This window comes from Callorhinchus milii, unplaced genomic scaffold, assembly GCF_018977255.1.
Source record: "Callorhinchus milii isolate IMCB2004 unplaced genomic scaffold, IMCB_Cmil_1.0 Scaffold4, whole genome shotgun sequence".
Taxonomy (NCBI): domain Eukaryota; kingdom Metazoa; phylum Chordata; class Chondrichthyes; order Chimaeriformes; family Callorhinchidae; genus Callorhinchus; species Callorhinchus milii.
In genome coordinates, this window is record NW_024704745.1 from 52581313 (window position 1) to 52590540 (window position 9228).

Sequence of the window (9228 nt, forward strand, 5' to 3'; positions counted from 1 at the left end):
TATGTCCTTATGCCACTGCAATTGAATTTTAGTATCAATTGATAAAGCCATGATATATTCCAAAAGCAAGCAGCCAGTTAGCCTCTTAACATTTCAGATCAATCATATTTGCAACTTTAAGCTTGAGTTCATTAGAACCATTTTTTTCCAAAATCTTATCATTCTGCTTGCAAGAAAAAACAAATCAAGAATACGGTTACAATATTAGCAATTTTAACAGGGGAAAAATGTAGCTTACAACACATTGAATAAATGAAATATTTTCACAGTGCCTTCCCTACCTTTTTGACCTCATATTTAATGGCCAGTTTTAGCCTACTAAGACTTGGTCGAAGATAAGGGTTACTATCGTGAACGGTCTCCACATTTCCATTCAGAATGGCTTCTACTTCTTCAGTATTCCGACATAAGTCTAGAAGTCCAACAACAAAGTCTTTGCATTGCATGGATAACTTTTTATAATCATTCTGGAGAAAAATAAAATTGAAATGATTAGTATGTTGTGATCTGTGATTTTAACATATTCCCTCTTCCACTGATACTGTGTTAGTGTTATACTTAATAGTGTTAGTTTTATAACATCACTACAGTGTTACTTTGAAATAGGGGCTTATTATTCAGATGAAATCAGAAAATAGAACTCCAAGTAAAATGTTATACAGACTTGTTTTATACATTCAAGACCTCCTTTAAGAGATCTGATTCAAAATACAGTTTACATTTATGTGGCTCCTTTCACATCAGGAGGATGACTCAAAGTGCTCAACAATGCTTGACAATGCTGGCTGGCCACGCAGGCAGGGATGGGAACCATGGTGGATAGGAGGGGAAAGCTGACTGAAAACACGTCAAAGAAGTTTTGAGTTATTTTGATTAATTGAGCAATTTGCATTGTATCTTAACAGTATTCCTTTACAAAGAATTCCACTAGAATCTCCTGCAGGATCTACAGAGTTCTTACATGTAAGCATGATGTACTTACGGTTACCAGAACAAGTCCCTATCTGTGCGACTTGGATTCCTTATTAAGGAATGGTGTCAAGAAATATTGTGAGTTAGCCTTCCTTTGTGTTCTGAATATATCATTAACATCAGGACTGGAAATCTACTTGGATTATTCAGTCACTTAGTGCAATGGAATTCAGACATACAGTGAAGACAGTCTCAGACAAGCTTTGAGATGCTGCCCTGCGTTGAGGGCTCTATATAAGTGAAAGTTGTTGTCTCAATCGACCCACTGACTGCATTGTGTCTTGGGTAGTGTCTTGGAGCTGTCAACACTCCAAAACACTATCCGGCATGAAGGTATAAATGCAAATTGTTGTTGTTGTTGTTGCTTTAAAAGTGAACAGGAAAAATCAGTAAGGTTGCCATTGCTATTAAGTGACCACTGCTGGAAAATTCAGGTAATAACAATCTTTACATTTGGTGTAGAACCTTTCATGCTCGAGGTCACAGCTCAAGCTCTTTATAGACAAAACTACAAAGTGGAGGGACTGTTTGTTTTGCAAATGCAACAACCAATCTTTGCACAGCAATGTCCCACAGTGCTCATCAATCATCTACAATAAGATCATCTGGGAAACTTCCTATTGTCACATATCCTGCTGATCCTCACTGTCTGAGCTCGCGTGAAGAATTGGCACTTGGGCAAAATACCAGAGGGCACCATTAAGATTATGCCTAGATGAATTTGTGATTTCAGGAAGTAAGAAAAAAATGACAGCATTGAAGGTCAGAGGAATGAATATAGACAATGTTGATGCAACACACTATATACTATGCTGCTGAGTCAATGGTTAATGGTGCTATCATCTGAAAAAAAGTAATTTCTGTGGATTAAATAGTGTGGATTGCAAAGTCAAAAGCAATTACGTCAAGATTTATATTATATTCTTGGAATCTTTAGTTGTGGCTTTTTCATCATTCAGGAATTTTAATTGTTTAGAATTCATGAACATGTAAATTGTACATTACAAGCACGAATAAGGCAAATAGCTTTGTCTCATTCTACATTTACTGTTATAAAGTAATGAGTTTTTGGACACAAAATGTGCCTCTATCATTTAGAGCTGGTTCAGATTAAAAGTAATGAATTTGTTTATAACATGCCATTTAATCTGAATATAGTCGTATTACTTTAATACCTCCCAGTCTTTGCAAAACAAGTAAAATGAGTGTGCTACAAAACATGGCTGTTTAATAGTGCTCCTGTTTCAAAAAATAAAATGGGTTTAAAGTGAGAAAGAGAAACTTTAAGGTAAAGAATAAATCATGCTGTAGCAAAGGTTGAGTTGACATCTTAATAATAATAAAAATCCTTGCATTTGATATAGTGCCTTATAACATTGTTGAGGTGTCTCAATGTATTTCATAGAATATATTGTAAAGTGGATTGACTGTGTATTTTGTAGGGTTTATCTGTAAAGCACTGCCATAATAATCTCAGACACCCAGTCCACACATTTAGTAAAGGCAGTTTGTGTTCTGCAAATGGAAACTGTGTTGTTTACTGCTAATTACAACCAATTCAGTCTCTGCACATTGGCAATCTGTTCATTTGAGATATGTAAGAGTAATTTATTAATAATGATAATCCTTGCATTTTGACACAGTCCCTTGTCATGCTGTCTACATATCTCAAACGTTTCACAAGATTTACTGTAATGTATAGTGACTGTGTATTTATAGCAAATGTGAAAGATTCCAGTGCATGCATAGGTAATTGAAGCATTTATATTGTCTCATTATTACATTAGAAAGTAAATTAGTAAATACAGTAAAGTCTATAAATTCCATTCTCGTTCAAGTCATTTATATCAAGCAAATCAGGATATTTAATAACCAAAACTGTCAGGATATTTTGTGGAGGAATATCAGATGCATATTAAGGATCTTTTCCCATGATAATTTGGAACCACATAATCTTACAGCACTTGCATAGCTCCACATGAATCAAATTCAAAATTTCAGATATTCATCCTGTATGAAATGCATTATGTAAGTGCAAGTTGTTCAGAAAGAGAACCTAACTGAATGGGATAAGATGAATGATTTTGGACTCAAAGAAATCTATCATCTCCTCACATTTGCAATTGGAGGAGAGGGATAAGGCATGGGAATTTGGACAGAGGAGTTGTGGTAGATATAAGGAGCCTGGGGTTGCCCTTGGCTAGGATGATCTTGGAGTTGAAGGTTGCTTTAGCTGAGGCAAGGGCAGAGCAGTAGGTCTTAGTGCAGTCCAGCCAGATCTGGTGATGGACCACATAATCCTACAGGACCTGCATAGCTCCATATGGATTTGTGCCAGGTGCATTCAGCAGAATCCTTCAACAGAATGCACCTGGGACTTGAGGGAGCAGAGGTATAACAGGGAGTCTTGCGAGAGTAGGAGAGGTGACTGGGGCAAGGGTGTCAAGGATGACAGAGAGGAAGTTGTGGAGGACAGTGATTGAGGAGGATAGGTCATTATGGGAGGAAGTCCAGTGAGGTAAGAGTTCAAATGACTATTTAAACATGAAGGGATATTTTTTTCCAGGGGCAATAAAGGATTGTAGAGGGTTAAGCGACAGGAAGGGTGAAAGGAGGAGGTACAGGAGATGAAATACAAGTCTCAGATGGCTTTAACAGTGATGGCAATATCTGAAACAGTGAGGCCCCAGGTAATCATCAGATCGAGGGGATGGCCATGGATGTGGGTGGAAAGATGCTAAATTAAACAGATAAATGATTATTATCTGCTCACCTGCTTACTCAATCTTTTTGCGTACCAGAATTGCCAGGCCATGAAGAATACTATTTAGCCATGATTCTAAATAAATACAATTCTGTTCTCTCGAAATAAAATTACCTCATTGATTAAATATTTAGGATGCACACAACACTACTTAATCACAATTTAAGATTAATATTTACTTACAGACCAGCCTAAAGGAACAATTTGCATGTGAGAATCAAAGTGCTTATTGCAAAATGACCAGTACACCTGTAGCTGTTCAGTGATCCTCAGCTGATTTCTTAGCATTTGATCGGTGAGATCACTCCAGGCATTTGACAAGTCATTAACTCAAAGCACTGGTTCAGCCCCACTGCTTGCATCTACAACCCAGAATGTTTTTGTAACAATCTTAGCCTCTGGTCAAATGTGGCATAATTAGTGGTCTAGGAATAAATTCCTTCACCCTGTTTTGGGGGTGGGGGGGGTTATGTTTGAGCTATCCCTGACCTAATCAGCGAGGAGACCGGTTCATTCCTCCCACTGAAGATATTGCACTGACATGCTCTGCAGTTGTTAGATGTTGTGATTTCCTGGAGTGTTTGTGCAGTTTTGTTTTGGCTGCTCTTTTAAGACAAAGCAAGCATGAAAGTGCTTGGTGAAGTAGAATTGATGCTTTTGATGTTCATATTCTTATTGTAACTTACTGATCAGAGCCCTTGTACTTTGATGTGGATATAGGATTTTCAGTTCTTTGTGTTGTCTTGGTGAACTGTGGGAAACACAATTATTTTCTTTCTTGGCTTAGGGAGGCTCAATGTGACTAAGTTTGAGAGCCCCTGGTCTAGAGTAAGGAGCATGATTGGCAAGGCAATCCCATTATAATAGATAAATAAAAGCATAGACCATTTACAGTACATTCTGGTTACATTAATCAAAATATCCTTTATTTATATGAAACAACCACATTCACCCACAAACACATTCACCAGGCCTTACAGTATGTCCTGTTGAAGCGATTTAGGACATCTTTCGGACATGAAAGGCACTATACCAAATGTTAGGATTATCCAGAAGTCTGGAACAATTTGTTGTAGCCACAGTCAAATGAAGCACCAGGAAAAACAAAGTTATGCCCTATTGATTTGCTATTTAATCCAATGTTCTTCTTCAATTAGAAAGATAAACATATGAGTTGCCTGTGTTTGCCTTGACCATGGGGATAACATTGTCAAAGGGATCTCAGGACTTACCAGATGTTGCAAGCATTGATTTGATATTTCCTAATGAGTTACACTCAAGCAGAACAGCTGCACTTTACGTTAATAAACAGACATGGGAAGAATGTAAAACGTGCAGGATGACCAGCATAGTCCCCACACATGATCACAATCATATGCTGTCCTTGAGACAGGGCAACTTCATATAATCTCTCTTCCAATTGACAGCCAATTTACACATACCAAGCAGCCATTAAATTGATCAGTGAATGATCGATTTATTAAAGGCGCTCTATAAATGTAATTTTGTTGTTGTTGGCTATGACACTGGTAGAAACTCCCTTCTGGGTTCAAATTATTTACTTACTTTTGTATTTTATATATATATATAAAATCAAGAAAAAAGTTTGCCTTTTTATGGCCCTTTTAATGATTTCATCTACCTTTGCTGCTAACAGGCGCTGACAGCATCAGCATCCAAGGCTGCACTCTCCACCTTTCAAAGCCAGTCAGGAACCTCGGGGTTCTGTTCGACCCTGAGCTGTCCTTTTTCCCTCATATCCGCGCCACAACTGGCACCGCCTTCCATCACCTCCGGAATGTCGCCAGACTACGGCATTACCTCACCCCTCACGCTGCTGAAACTCTGGTCCACGCCTTTATCACCTCAAGGCTGGACTACTGCAACTCTCTCCTCGCCGGCCTTCCCGGCACCTCCCTCCACAAGCTGCAGGTCATTCAGAACTCTGCAGCTCGTGTACTGTCCCGCACCAGGCTTCGCGACCACATCACTCCCACCCTCGCTCGCCTCCACTGGCTCCCCATCCCCCAGAGGATCGATTTCAAGATCCTCATCCTCACCTACAAGGCCATTCACGGCCTTGCTCCTCCTACCTCTCCGACCTACTATCCCCCTACCTACCTGGCCGTACCCTCCGTTCCTCCGGCTCCGGTCTGCTCCACGTCCCCCGCCCCAACCGTCCTACCATCGTGGCCGGGCTTCAGCCTCTCAGCCCCTAGGCTCTGGAACTCTATCCCCCAGTGCCTTCACCGCCTCCTCCCTTTCCTCCTTCAAGGCCGGTCTCAAGACCTTTCTCTTTGACCGTGCCTTCAGCTCCCCTCTCGACTCTCTACCCCTCCTCGCTCCCTCCCTTCCCTCCCCTCACCCTGACCATTTCCCCCTTGTTCAGGTCCTGACCCAACTGTACAGCACCTTGGGACGTCCTCCCGACGTGAAAGGCGCTCAATAAATGGAATCTTGTTGTTGTTGTTGTAACTTTAATATATGTACTTGCACATCAATGTCACTCTACTCCTCCACTTCATATCAAATCTTACTATTTAAGGTGTATTTTCTTCCCCTATTCTTCATACCAAAATGTACTACATATTGTCCTGATCTTCAGTAAATTTTATAAACATAATTGGGTGATGTTTGTGATGTTTTAAATAATATTAAAGCTTTCATCTCCCACCTCACCTTCTTTAAGACTGAACTCACCTTAAATTCTTTCTCGATGTTGGCCAGCACAGCTAGCTCATTGCTGAGTTCCAGAGCGGTTAGTACTGGGTCTTCACTGGACAGTGACAAGTAAACAGGACTTGCCAAACCCTTGTAGGCATTTATCCTAGATCTAGAATGGCTGAAGGAGTCGTGCAGCTGTTTCTCGGTGCACTCACCACACTTGCAGAAGTAGTCGTGTGGTCGCTCTATACGTGTGCCTTTCCTCAAAGAATGTGAACTATTTCATACTCTTGGCAATGGGCTGCCAGGATTATTGGAGTGACATCATGGGAAAACCTAGTACCATCCTCATCATAGGCATAAAAAGTCATCATGCTGTAATTCCTGCTGGCTTGGACTTACAGTTAGCCTACATCCGGCAGTAAAAGCATGGTGGCTTAATAAGGCCTCCACTATTCGCACATAGCCCTTACTGATGGACAACAATAGGGCATCCCCAACACGTGACAGGTTATCCCTTTTCAGCAGAAGCTCTATGACCTCCAGATGCTCATTTGCTACAGCTAACTGCAGTGCATTCTGACCCATAAAATCAACGCAGTTCACGTTGAGTGATCCAAACTCCTCGAGCATCTTTCTGACCACAGGAATGTTGCCATATTCAGCTGCGTCCAGAAATCGTTCTTCATCGGCACTTAGACTAGTCGATCTGTCAGTAAACATGTAAGCAGGCCCCCGGAATGCCTGCCTCCTTCCTTTCTGCATTGTCTGTCGTCGCAGTGGCCTATCTCCATTGAAGCGTCTGCACCAAGAAAAAAAGCCTGAGTTAAAACAGAAGAAAATTTCACATTATGTTTGCCTGCAATTCTCAATCAATGGGAAATTTTCAAACTCCATTACTAGTTATTTTTCCTGTTTGAAATTGGGTGACATGAAGCAGGCAAGAGTTAGCAAAGTGGAGGGAGTGGACAGGGGAGATTGTTAGACAACTCAACAAAGTTGCAGCACCTAGCAATAATTCAATGAAGAGGAGCTTCCCTTACCTTGAGCACAGAGCAATTCATTCACCCTACGTTTTTTATTTGTTACACAGGATTGTATCAGATTTTTGGATGCACTGTTCCTTACTCAATGCAAGCTCTTCAGCTATGTTTCCTCCGGCCCTGAACATCAGTTATACTGTAAACAGTCTTAAAAGCCAGAAGTTAAATTGGATCTTATGTGACATTCAAAGTCTAACAGTAGCTTATTACCTTTCAAAGGGAATTAATTGTTTTAAGGTCCAGGATTTTGTTGAAATCAGCTGCAGTAAGCCTGGATTTATACTGCAACTGACGACGCTGACTTAATTCCAAAATGCGTTGAGTGATTATCACAACTTGAGTCCTAAAATTCCTAACAGTCATAACTATCACAGCTCCTCCACGCTCCATCTCCACACCTACCCTCCCCAACACCACAACAGGTTTCCAATATATATTCGGGTTTGGGGAATATCAACTTTACTTACTGTCAAGATGATATATGTCAGAGTAAAACATCCCACCATGTGATCACATCACCCTATGGCCCCCCTGTACATATCCTCCACTTTTAGCGCGTCAAATTAATAGTCCAACATAAAAAGAACATAAAGCTAAATGGAGGTGAAAAAAGTGAACTGTATATCTTTTACACATTGAGGAATAACTTTAAAAACATTAAAGGCTCGAGTACACTTCTGCGTCTAATATTTAAAACAAATCTAAGTTAAACGAAAACTGCCACTGATGTTGGTCAGCATTTTAACGTTTCAATTTCAATGCATAATACCAAACATCTTTTTAATATCAAATGACTTAATCATTGCACTCCATCATGTCACAATAATGCCATACTTACTTGACATGACAACAGCAGAAATCAGAAACTTGGGAGCTACATGTACCAGCTTTATCCTGTCAATTGATCACGAGAAAATTGAGGCTCTCGGTTCCAGTAGTGCAGCAATGCTAAATTCACTAGCTCAAGACTCATTTCCATTGACCTTTAGATGTTGAAGATCTGCATTCATTTAATGCCATATTAAGGGCTCCAGCATATATCTGCATAGGTGACATCAAGATGCAGCACTGGGCTATCATGATGACATAGGTGATATCATGATGTATGCAGGGCTATGGGGAGAGAGCGGCGGAGTGGGATTGATTTGGATAGCTCTTTTCAAAGAGCCAGCACAGATACAATGGGGCAAAAAGGCCTCCTTCTGTGCTGTATAATTCTATGATTTTATGATATAATGCAGCATGGTTGGCATCCATAAAATGCCAACCAGCCTTCTTACAGGATGTGAGTGCTCGTCAGTACTTCTGCATCATGATGTCACCTCTGCTATGACCAGTAATGTCACTGTACATGTGTGGAGGGAGCCAGGCCGCTTCCTGCGCACTATAAAATCATCATCTTCTGGATCATCAGATCACCACCAATTTCACTTCCTGCACGATGCAGGTGTGCAGTAAGCAGATGACCCAGACTTGAGTTATTTGTCTACATGGCTCCAGCATTATAAGCTTCCTTTCATTAAAATATAGCCAATATCCAGGGCAATAGGTTGTTCTTGATGTCACTTGTGACATGCTAGAAATTATGTCACTGATGAGTTCAGGACACCTATGTCAGCTAATTTGGCTTTCTGAATGCTTTTGAAACACCAATGGAACCATGCACACATGGAGACCTGAAGCGTAGTGGTTAGAGCACTCGCCTCACAAGCGAGAGACCTGCGTTAAATTCCCAGCAGGGTTAAATGTTGGGCAAATTTTCTTACTCCACATGCCTCTGTTTAC

The 9228-nt window shown here is 40.6% G+C and overlaps 1 pseudogene; it reads right to left on the minus strand.

Annotated features, from left to right (window-relative positions):
- Positions 1-85: 85 nt before the first annotated feature.
- Positions 86-7181, minus strand: LOC121848896 (annotated as a pseudogene).
- Between the last annotated feature and the right edge of the window lie 2047 nt (positions 7182-9228).